Source organism: Arachis hypogaea, chromosome 10 (genome assembly GCF_003086295.3).
Source record: "Arachis hypogaea cultivar Tifrunner chromosome 10, arahy.Tifrunner.gnm2.J5K5, whole genome shotgun sequence".
In the NCBI taxonomy this organism is placed as follows: Eukaryota; Viridiplantae; Streptophyta; class Magnoliopsida; order Fabales; family Fabaceae; genus Arachis; species Arachis hypogaea.
Window position 1 is genome coordinate 71,346,467 of NC_092045.1, and position 12,808 is coordinate 71,359,274.

At 40.1% G+C, this 12,808-nt stretch overlaps 1 non-coding gene across 1 annotated transcript; it reads right to left on the minus strand.

Annotated features, from left to right (window-relative positions):
- Positions 1-443: 443 nt before the first annotated feature.
- Positions 444-551, minus strand: LOC112719260 (small nucleolar RNA R71). The gene has a single exon (XR_003161569.1). It is a non-coding gene; the product is annotated as a small nucleolar RNA R71 (small nucleolar RNA).
- Between the last annotated feature and the right edge of the window lie 12,257 nt (positions 552-12,808).

Below are 12,808 nucleotides of genomic sequence, written 5' to 3' on the forward strand. Positions count from 1 at the left end.
CTTTAGAGGACCTGACCGAATTCTCCAAAGAAGAAGAACACATGGCAGCCGAAAACAACAATGCCAACAATGCAAGGAAGGTGCTGGGTGACTTTACTGCACCTACTCCCGATTTCTATGGGAGAAGCATCTCTATCCCTGCCATTGGAGCAAACAACTTTGAGCTTAAGCCTCAATTAGTTTCTCTAATGCAACAGAATTGCAAGTTCCATGGACTTCCATTGGAAGATCCTCATCAGTTTTTAGCTGAGTTCTTGCAAATCTGTGACACTGTCAAGACTAATGGGGTTGACCCTGAGGTCTACAGACTTATGCTATTCCCTTTTGCTGTAAGAGACAGAGCTAGAACATGGTTGGACTCTCAACCTAAAGAAAGCCTGGACTCTTGGGAAAAGCTAGTCAATGCCTTCTTGGCAAAGTTCTTTCCACCTCAAAAATTGAGTAAGCTTAGAGTGGAAGTCCAAACCTTCAGACAGAAGGAAGGAGAATCCCTCTATGAAGCTTGGGAAAGATACAAACAATTAATCAGAAAGTGTCCTTCTGATATGCTTTCTGAATGGAGCATCATAGGTATTTTCTATGATGGTCTCTCTGAACTATCCAAGATGTCTTTGGATAGCTCTGCAGGAGGATCTCTTCATCTGAAGAAGACGCCTACTGAAGCTCAAGAACTGATTGAAATGGTTGCAAATAACCAATTCATGTACACTTCTGAAAGAAATCCTGTGAACAATGGGACTAGTCAGAAGAAAGGGGTTCTTGAGATTGACACTCTGAATGCCATATTGGCTCAGAACAAAATATTGACTCAACAAGTCAATATGATTTCTCAAAGTCTGTCTGGAATGCAAAATGCACCAAGCAGTACTAAGGAGGCTTCATCTGAGGAAGAAGCTTATGATCCTGAGAACCCTTCAATAGAAGAGGTGAATTACATGGGAGAACCCTATGGAAACACCTACAATCCTTCATGGAGGAATCATCCAAATTTCTCATGGAAGGATCAACAGAGACCTCAACAAGGTTTCAACAACAATAATGGTGGAAGAAACAGGTTTAGCAATAGCAAGCCTTTTCCATCATCTTCTCAGCAACAGACAGAGAGTTCTAAGCAGAATACCTCTGACTTAGCAACCATGGTCTCTGATCTAATCAAAACCACTCAAAGTTTCATGACTAAAACAAGGTCCTCCATCAGAAATTTGGAGGCACAAGTGGGTCAGCTGAGCAAGAAAATTACTGAACTCCCTCCTAGTACTCTTCCAAGCAATACAGAAATCAAAAAGGAGAGTGCAAGGCCATCAACATGGCCAAATTTTGGGAGGAAGAAGAGGCAGTGAATGCCACTGAGGAAGGCCTCACTGGACGTCCAGTGGCCTCCAATGAGTTCCCCAATGAGGAACCATGGGAATCTGAGGCTCAAACTGAGACCATAGAGATTCCATTGGACTTACTTCTGCCATTCATGAGCTCTGATGAGTATTCTTCCTCTGAAGAGGACGAGTATGTCACTGAAGAGCAAGTTGCTAAATACCTTGGAGCAATCATGAAGCTGAATGACAAGTTATTTGGAAATGAGACTTGGGAGGATGAACCTCCTTTGCTCACCAAAGAACTGGATGACTTGTCTAGGCAAAAACTGCCTCAAAAGAGACAGGATCCCGGGAAGTTTTCAATACCTTGTACCATAGGCACCATGACCTTCAAGAAGGCCTTGTGTGACTTAGGGTCAAGTGTAAACCTCATGCCTCTCTCTGTAATGGAGAAGTTAGGGATCTCTGAGGTGCAAGCTGCAAAAATCTCACTAGAGATGGCAGACAATTCAAGAAAACAAGCCCATGGACTTGTAGAGGATGTTCTGGTTAAAGTTGAAGATCATTACATCCCTACTGATTTCATAGTCCTAGAGACTGGGAAGTGCATGGATGAGTCCATCATCCTTGGCAGACCCTTCCTAGCCACTGCAAGGGCTGTGATTGATGTTGATAGAGGAGAGTTGATCATTCAAGTGAATGAAGAATCCTTGGTGTTTAAAGCTCAAGGATATCCCTCTATCACCATGGAGAGGAAGCATGAAGAGCTTCCCTCAAAACAGAGCAAAACAGAGCCCCCACAGTCAAACTCTAAGTTTGGTGTTGGGAGGCCACAACCAAACACTAAGTTTGGTGTTGGGAGGTTCCAACATAGCTCTGAGCATTTCTGAGGCTCCATGAGAGCCCTCTGTCAAGCTAATGACATTAAAGAAGCGCTTGTTGGGAGGCAACCCAATGTTTTATAATTAACTATTTTCTTTTGTTATTTTATGTTTTTTTGTAGGTTGATGATCATGAGAAGTCACAAAATCAATGAAAAAAGCAAAAACAGAATGAAAAACAGGAAGAAAAACAGCACACCCTGGAGGACGCACCCACTGGCGTTCAAACGCCAGTGAGGTTAGCTGTTGGGCGTTTAACGCCCAGTCTGGCACCATTCTGGGCGTTTAACGCCAGAAAGGGGCACCAGACTGGCGTTAAACGCCAGAAATGGGCAAGAAGCTGGCGTTAAACGCCAGAAATGGGCACCAGCCCGGCGTTTAGCGTCAGAAATGGCTAAAAACGTGATTTTGTTTGCCATTTAGTGCAGGGATGACTTTTCCTTGACACCTCAGGATCTGTGGACCCCACAGGATCCCCACCAACCCTACCACTCTCTCTCTCTTCTTCACCCATTCACCAATCACCTCAACACCTCTTCCCCAAAAACCCTTCACCTATCAAATCCCATCTTTCTCTTCACCACTCACATCCATCCTTCATAAAACCCCACCTAACCTCACCATTCAAATTCAAACCACTTTCCCACCCAAACCCACCCTCAAATGGCCGAACCCTACCCTTCTCCTTCTCCTATATAAACCCTCCTTCACTCCTTCATTTTCACACAACATACACACCACTTCTCCCCTTCTTGGCCGAAAACAAAAGCCATTCCCTTTCCCCTCATTTCTTCTTCTTCTACTCTCTTCTTTCTTCTTTTGCTCGAGGACGAGCAAACCTTTTAAGTTTGGTGTGGTAAAAGCATTGCTTTTTGTTTTTCCATAACCATTTATGGCATCCAAGGCCGGAGAAACCTCTAGAAAGAGGAAAGGGAAGGCAAAAGCTTCCACCTCCGAGTCATGGGAGATGGAAAGATTCATCTCAAGGGTGCATCAAGACCACTTCTATGAAGTTGTGGCCTTGAAAAAGGTGATCCCCGAGGTCCCTTTTTCACTCAAAAAGGGTGAATATCCGGAGATCCGACATGAGATCCGAAGAAGAGGTTGGGAAGTTCTTACCAACCCCATTCAATAAGTCGGAATCTTGATGGTTCAATAGTTCTATGCCAATGCATGGATCACCAAGAACCATGATCAAAGTGTGAACCCGGATCCAAAGAATTATCTTACTATGGTTCGGGGGAAATACTTGGATTTTAGTCCGGAAAGTGTGAGGTTGGCATTCAACTTGCCCATGATGCAAGGAGATGAACATCCTTACACTAGAAGGGTCAACTTTGATCAAAGGTTGGACCAAGTCCTCACAGTCATATGTGAAGAGGGCGCCCAATGGAAGAGAGATTCAAGAGGGAAGCCGGTTCAATTGAGAAGGCATGACCTCAAGCCCGTGGCTAGAGGATGGTTAGAGTTTATACAACGCTCAATCATTCCTACTAGCAACCGGTCCGAAGTTACCATAGACCGGGCTATCATGATCCATAGCATCATGATTGGAGAAGAAATAGAAGTTCATGAGGTTATAGCCCAAGAACTCTATAAGGTGGCGGACAAGTCCTCTACCTTGGCAAGGTTAGCCTTCCCTCATCTCATCTGTCACCTCTGTTATTCAGTTGGAGTTGACATAGAGGGAGACACCCCTATTGATGAGGACAAGCCCATCACTAAGAAGAAGATGGAGCACACAAGAGACCCCACTCATCATGAGATCCCTGAGATTCCTCAAGGGATGCACGTTCCTCCACAAAACTATTGGGAGCAATTAAACACCTCCCTAGGAGAATTGAGTTCCAACATGGGACAACTAAGGGTGGAGCATAAAGAACACTCCATCATCCTCCATGAAATTAGAGAAGACCAAAGAATCATGAGGGAGGAGCAACAAAGACAAGGAAGAGACATTGAGGAGCTCAAGCACTCCATAGGATCTTCAAGAGGAAGGAAGAGCCGCCATCACTAAGGTGGACCCGTTCCTTGATTTCTTTGTTCTTTATTCTTCTGTTTTTCGAATTTTAGTGCTTATGTTTATCTATGTTTGTGTCTTGTGATCATTAGTGTCTTAGTGTCTATGCCTTAAAGTTATGAATGTCCTATGAATCCATCACCTTTCTTGAATAAAAACGAGCTTAAATTGAAAAGGAAAGAATTGCATGAATTTTGAATTTTATAACAGTTTAATTATTTTGATGTGGTGGCAATATTTTTGTTTTCTGAATGTATGCTTAAACAGTGCATATGTATCTTGAATTTGTGGTTCATGAATGTTGGCTCTTGAAAGAATGATGAAAAAGGAGACATGTTACTGAGAATCTGAAAAATCATTAAAATGATTCTTGAAGCAAGAAAAAGCAATGAAAAAAAAAAGAGAGAGAAAACGAAAAAAAGAGAGAAAGAGAAAAGAAAGAAAAAGAAAGAAATAATTTTGTGATCCAAGGCAATAAGAGTGTGCTTAAGAACCCTGGACACCTCTAGTTGGGGACTTTAGCAAAGCTGAGTCACAATCTGAAAAGGTTCACCCAATTATGTGTCTGTGGCATGTATGTATCCGGTGGTAATACTGGAAGACAGAGTGCTTTGGGCCACGGCCAAGACTCAAAAAGTAGCTATGTTCAAGAATCATCATACCTTACTAGGAGCATCATTAACACTATCTGGATTCTAAGTTCCTAAAGAAGCCAATCATTCTGAATTTCAAAGGATAGAGTGAGATGCCAAAACTGTTCAGAGGCAAAAAGCTAAAAGCCCCGCTCATCTAATTGATACTGATCTTCATAGATGTTTTTGGAATTCATTGCATATTCTCTTCTTTTTATCTTATTTGATTTTCAGTTGCTTGAGGACAAGCAACAATTTAAGTTTGGTGTTGTGATGAGCGGATAATTTGTATGCTTTTTGGCGTTGTTTTTAGTGTGTTTTTAGTATGATCTAGTTAGTTTTTAGTATATTTTTATTAGTTTTTAGTTAAAATTCACTTTTCTGGACTTTACCATGAGTTTGTGTGTTTTTCTGTGATTTTAGGTATTTTCTGGCTGAAATTGAGGGACCTGAGCAAAAATCTGATTCAGAGACTAAAAAGGACTGCAGATGCTGTTGGATTCTGACCTCCCTGCACTCGAAGTGGATTTTCTGGAGCTACAGAAGCCCAATTGGCGCGCTCTCAACGGCATTGGAAAGTAGACATCCTGGGCTTTCCAGCAATATATGATAGTTCATACTTTGCTCATGATTTGATGGCCCAAACAGGCGTTCAAAGTCACCCTCAGAAATCCCAGCGTTAAACGCTGGAACTGGCACCAAAATGGGAGTTAAACGCCCAAACTGGCGTAAAAGCTGGCGTTTAACTCCAAGAGAAGTCTCTGCACGAAAATGCTTCATTGCTCAGCCCAAGCACACACCAAGCGGGCCCGGAAGTGGATTTTTATGTCATTTACTCATTTCTGTAAACCTTAGGCTACTAGTTTTCTATAAGTAGGACCTTTTACTATTGTATTGAGACATCGAGGGGTAGCTATCTTCATTTTATGCTATCTTAGATCATTGGAAGGCTGGCCATTCAGCCATGCCTAGACCCTGTTCTTATGTATTTTCAACGGTGGAGCTTCTACACACCATAGATTAAGGTGTGGAGCTCTGCTGTACCTCGAGTATTAATGCAATTACTATTGTTCTTCTATTCAATTCCACTTGTTCTTGTTCTAAGATATCACTTGTTCTTCAACTTGATGAATGTGATGATCCGTGACACTCATCATCATTCTCACCTATGAACGTGTGACTGACAACCACCTCCGTTCTACCTTCGATTGGGTGAATATCTCTTGGATTCCTGATTGCACGATGCATGGTTGATCGCCTGACAACCGAGTGCTTGTCTGACAAACGAGCCAACCATTCCGTGAGATCAGAGTCTTCATGGTATAGGCTAGAACTGATGGCGGCATTCAAGAGAATCCGGAAGGTCTAACCTTGTCTGTGGTATTCTGAGTAGGATTCAATGATTGAATGACTGTGACGTGCTTCAAACTCCTAGCAGGCGGGGCGTTAGTGACAGACGCAAAAGAATCGATGGATTCTATTCCGGCCTGACTGAGAACCGCCAGCTGATTACCCCATGCTGTGATAGAGCATAGGCAAACGTTTTCACTGAGAGGATGGGAGGTAGCCATTGACAACGGTGAAACCCTACATAAGCTTGCCATGGAAAGGAGTAAGAAGGATTGGATGAAGACTGTAGGAAAGCAGAGAGACGGAAGGGAAGGCATCTTCATGCGCTTATCTGAAGTTCCTACCAATGAATTACATAAGTACCTCTATCTTTATCTTATTGTTATTTTCGTTCATCATCATATCAATTGAGTTTGCCTGACTAAGATTTACAAGATGACCATAGCTTGCTTCATACTAACAATCTCCGTGGGATCGACCCTTACTCGCGTAAGGTTTATTACTTGGACGACCCAGTGCACTTGCTGGTTAGTTGTGCGAAGTTGTGTAATGCCATGGTATTGAACACCAAGTTTTTGGGGTTCATGACCGGGGATTATGAGAGTTGTGAAAAAGTATTGTTCACAATTTCGCGCACCAGTTGGGCATCACCGTTGTCAGTGGCTACAATCCCGTCCTCTCAGTGAAAATGTTCAACGCACCCTGTCACGGCACGGCTAATCATCTGTCGGTTCTCAATCAGGTTGGAGTAGAATCCATTGATTCTTTTGCGTCTGTCACTAACGCCAGCCTTCAGGAGTTTGAAGCTCGTCACAGTCATTCAATCATTGAATCCTACTCAGAATACCACAGACAAGGTTTAGACCTTCCGGATTCTCTTGAATGCCGCCATCAGTTCTAGCTTATACCACGAAGATTCCGATTAAGGAATCCAAGAGATAAACATTCAAGCCTTGTTTGCTTGTAGAACGGGAGTGGTTGTCAGGCACGCGTTCATAAGTGAGAATGATGATGAGCATCACATAATCATCACATTCATCAAGTTCTTGAGTGCGAATGAATATCTTGGAATAAGAACAAGCTGAATTGAATAGAAGAACAATAGTAATTGCATTAATACTCGAGGTACAGCAGAGCTCCACACCTTAATCTATGGTGTGTAGAAACTCCACCGTTGAAAATACATAAGAACAAAGTCTAGGCATGGCCAAATGGCCAGCCCCCAATGATCTAAGAACTAGATGTCCAAAGAAGATCCTAAGATAAAAAATGATCCAAAAGATGAAAATACAATAGCAAAAGGTCCTATTTGTAGAGAACTAGTAGCCTAGGGTTTACAGAAATGAGTAAATGACATAAAAATCCACTTCCGGGCCCACTTGGTGTGTGCTTGGGCTGAGCATTGAAGCATTTTCGTGTAGAGACTTTTCTTGGAGTTAAACGCCAGCTTTTGTGCCAGTTTGGGCATTTAACTCCCATTCTTGTGCCAGTTCCGGCGTTTAACGCCGGGCAGTTTTGAGCTGATTTGGAACGCCGGTTTAGGCCATCAAATCTTGGGCAAAGTATGGACTATTATACATTGCTGGAAAGCCCAGGATGTCTACTTTCCAACGCCGTTGAGAGCGCGCTAATTGGGTTTTGTAGCTCCAGAAAATCCACTTCGAGTGCAGGGAGGTCAGAATCCAACAGCATCTGCAGTCCTTTTCAGCCTCTGAATCAGATTTTTGCTCAGGTCCTTCAATTTCAGCCAGAAAATACCTGAAATCACAGAAAAACACACAAACTCATAGTAAAGTCCAGAAAAGTGAATTTTAACTAAAAACTAATAAAAATATACTAAAAACTAACTAAATCCTACTAGAAACATACTAAAAACAATGCCAAAAAGCGTACAAATTATTCGTTCATCAGGGGGTTTATTTAGTTTAATTTTTATTGATGGTTATTGGTGGTTTGATTTGATTCTTTAAAGTTACTAACTCACTAGTGGTTCGATTTGATTCTTTAGAGTTTTCAATTGAGGTCTAACTAGCATCTTTCTTCTGTTAGTTTCTTTTTTGGCCTCCTAAAATACTTCTTATCTTTTCATCTCCTTACCATAATGTTAGCACATACCTCAAATCCTAAACTTCTTCAACAATTTGAAATGAAACAAGTGTAATTGTCATATACTTGTAAAATAGATTTATATTATTATACTTATACAACTAAATACTTGCGTTAATTGTGAGACTTTTAATTTAATAGATATAATTTACACACTTTTTGTTAATGTATTAATATTATTGGATGTATGTATAAAATTTAATTAACTATGCATACACAAATTTATTTGGAATATTTTTTTAACAAGTCATTTATTATTTTTGTGGATTATTTACCTTAAGAATATAGTCAATGACCACATTTGTCTGTTGTCCTTCTAATGTTGCTTCTTACAAAATTTCAAGTAAATAAATAATGCATTGTATGTGCTCAGCATTTCAAATATAGAGATTATAGACTCTGTGTTTAATATGATTTATCACCTTCATATAAGTATCAATATTAGGATATGTTTCTCACCTCATATACCACACATGAATAGGCAATTTTGATCCTTTTTGAGATGCTATTTCTCATATTCACTTTTCATATTTATTTCATTTAGTTAAGGTTATATTGTATGAACATACTAAGATTTAGTCCTTCTAAGCTACATACAATTTTTGAAGTCACTCAATCTAGAATTTCTTAGAGATAACAATGATTTCTAAAATCCTAAAGTTTATACGGATTCCTCAAGTATTTTAGATATGACTTAGGTATGTCTTCTGAGCTCCATCGTCATCAGATGGAGAATATATCCTTCAACGTCTCCATATGATATAACATGATAATCTTTGACACTTTTTTTCCTTCAGAAATATTCTTTCAAATACACATACCCAGCATATTTGGTACCCTTTATCTTTTGCGTCCCATATATTAGTTCAAACCAAAAACCTTTGTACTGATAAAGGATACTACTTAAATTCAAGCCAAGTTTAAAACCCGACCAATTAATATATAATTAACTCATAAATTAATATTTATTCTAGAAAAATTAGAAAATTAAATTTTATAGTTAAATGTGATAGAGTTACTGAAGGACTACGACTTTGAACTAAATTACCATCCGGGGAAAGCAAATGTTATGGCGGATGCCTTAAGCCAGAAATCGTTGTCTGCTACTTGGATGATACATCAAGAGGAGGAGTTACTTAAAGCATTTGAGAACCTAAATTTAGGTGTTCAAGAAGTGTCCAGAACTCTGTGCTTAAGTCAATTACAAATTTCGAGTGACTTTAAGTCCAAGATTGGAAAAGTTCAACAGGGCGAGAAGGAATTGCAGAAGGTGTGGCCAGCAATTGAGCAAGGGAAGCGATGGAGGGTTTCATGAGACGATGACAGATTATGGAGGTTCAAAGGCATAATTTTCGAACCAGATGTTAGAACTTTACGACATGATATCTTAAAGGAGGCACATAAAAGCGAATTTTCTATTCATCCGGGAAGCACTAAGATGTACCATGACCTAAAAGCTATGTTCTGGTGGCCTGGTATGAAAAATGATGTGGCGGCACATATTTCAAAGTGCTTAACCTGTCAGAAAGTAAAGATTGAACACCAGAGACCGTTCGACACTTTACAATCTTTAGAAATTCCACAATGGAAATGGAAAAGCATCACAATGGACTTTGTGTCAGGGTTGCCAAGGACTCGAGCCAGATATGATGCTATTTTGGTGATTGTGGATCGACTGATAAAGTCGGCTCACTTTTTACCCATTCGGATAAACTATACCCTTGAGGAGCTAGCACGTTTATACATAAAGGAGATTGTGAGACTTCATGATGTATCTACCACTATAATTTCTAACAGAGATCCTTGCTTGACTTCAAGGTTCTGGAGGCATTTCAGAGAGCTTTTGGGTCCCAGTTAAGCTTAAGTACAGCTTACCACCATCAAACAGATGATCAATCTAAGAGAACAATTCAAACCCTAGAGGATATGCTGAGGGCTTGTGTTCTAGATCAACTGGTAAGCTGGGATCGGTATATGCTACTAGTGGAGTTTGCAGATCATAACAGCTACCATGCGAGCATCGGAATGGCTCCGTATGAGGCTTTGTTTGGGAGGACGCTAAGTGTCAATCTCTGGTATGCTGGTATGAAGCAAGGGAAAAAAGTTTTTTAGGACTTGAAATGATAGCTAAAACTACTAAATAGGTCAAGAAAATCTGAGATAGGATGGTCATTACTCAGAGTCGTCAGAAGAGTTACGTCGATTAGAGGCAGAAACCCTTAAAATTTGAGGAAGAAGATCATATTTTCCTTAAAGTTACTCCAACAACAGGAGTAGGTAGAGTGATTAAAACAAAGAAGCTGAATCCTCAATACATCGGTCCGTTTCAGATTCTTGAGAGAGTTGGACCAGTGGCGTATCGAACAGCTCTACCACCACATCTTTCGAACCTGCACGACGTATTTCACGTGTTGTAACTTTGGAAGTAAACTCCTAATGCTAGCCATGTGTTAGAACCTGAATCTGTTCAGTTAAAGGAAGATTTGACACTCCAAGTAACTTCGGTCAGAAGAGACGACACCAGAATTAAACGGTTGTGGAAAAAGGAAGTTGCGTTAGTCAAAGTCACATGGAGTCAGGCCGGTATTGAGAAGCATACTTGGGAACTTGAATAGGAAATGAAAACAAACTATCCGCATGATGCACCACTATTTTGTGGTACATCTTGTGCTTAATTGAGTGGATTTTATCCACTAATCTCACACTTATTCATTGAATGCGCATGTTTTACATTTTTCTTCCTGATTTTGTGCTATGATTGAAAACATGTTTCTTTGGTCTTAATTTAGCTAATTTTAATCCTCTCTCATTACCATTCGATGCCTTGATATTTGTGTTAAGTGTTTTCAGAGATTACAGGGCAGGAATGGCGTAGAGGATGGAAAGGAAGCATGCAAAAGTGGAAGGAATACAATAAGCTAAAGGAACTGCAAAGTTGTCAACCCTTACCTCTCCGCACTCAATCGATCATAACTTGAGCTACAAGGATCCAAATGAGGCGGTTACAGTTGCGTTGGAAAGCTAACATCCAGGGCTTTGCAAAGATATATAATTTGCCATAGTTAATCTGGAGTTTAAGGACTCGCACGCGCAAAGCACGCGCATGTGCACCTGGCGCATACGCGCGACATGCGCGACGTATTGTCACTGCATAAATCGCTAGTGGCGATTTTTGGGCTGTTTTTGACCCAGTTTTTGGCCTAGAAAACACATATTAGAGGCTACAGAGTGGGGAATCAATCCATTCAATCATACAACTTTTTCATTCACATAATTTTTAGGTTTTAGATGTAGGTTCTAGAGAGAGAGAGGCTCTCTCCTCTCTCTTAGGTTTTAGGATTAGGATTTCTCTTCTACTTTTAATTCTTCTAGTACTCTTGTTTATTGATTTTCCCTTGTTGATTATTTGATGTTGCTACTTGGTTTATGAATTCTCATGTTTAATTTGATTTCTCTATTTAATGCAATTTGAGGTATTTCATATTTATGATTTTAAATTAACTTTTTACACTCATAGCTTTGGTTGAGTAACGGGAGACGCTTGAGTTATCAATCTCCTTTGTTGATTGATAATTGTTGTGTTTGCTAGTTGATTTGAATTCCAATAACTCTAGTCTTTCCTTGGGAATTGACTTGGACTTGAGGAATCAAATTGATTGATCCACTTGACATACCTTCATAGTTAGAGGTTGACCAAGTGGGAGCAACGAATAATTCTCATCACAATTGATAAGGATAACTAGGATAGGACATCCAGTTCTCATACCTTGCCAAATAACTTTTCTAGTTATTAGTTTATTCCTGTTGCCATTTACTATTCTTGCTTCTTATCTTAAGAACCCCAAAAATATACTTTTCCATAACCGATTATAAGCATACCTCCCTACAATTCCTTGAGAGACGACCCGAGGTTTAAATAATTCGGTTATTATTTATTAGGGGTTTGTTACTTGTGACAACCAAAACTTTTGCACGAAAGGATTCTTTGTTGGTTTAGAAGCTATACTTTCAACGAGAATTTATTTGTGAAATTCTAAACCATGCAAGAATCTGTTCGTCAAAATGGCATTGTTGCCAGGAAATTGCAAACGTGTGCCTTATCATTGGTTATTGTAAATATTTGTTTTTGCTTGTTTATTTGTTTTTGTTTTTAATTTTTATTAGCTATTATGAATTCTCACCCCTCTCGCTTTTAGTTTAGTTCCAATGTTGTTGTAGGGAATGGAAGCTATAATAGGAACATGCATCAAGGTTGGAACAATCAAAGATGGGAGGAGCCACAGGGATTTGATCAACCTTCTTGGCAACAGCCTCTGCCAACATACTATGACCAAGAGCCATTCTAAGAAGCATATCAAGATAATGTCTATGGTTAGTGCTCTTTTGATTATCAACAACCACCACCATACGCCTATGAACCCCCTCCTCAACATAGCTTTAGACCACCATACTCACATGTCCCTTTTCACCATTCACCTTCATATGACCCTAACCCTTATCCACCAT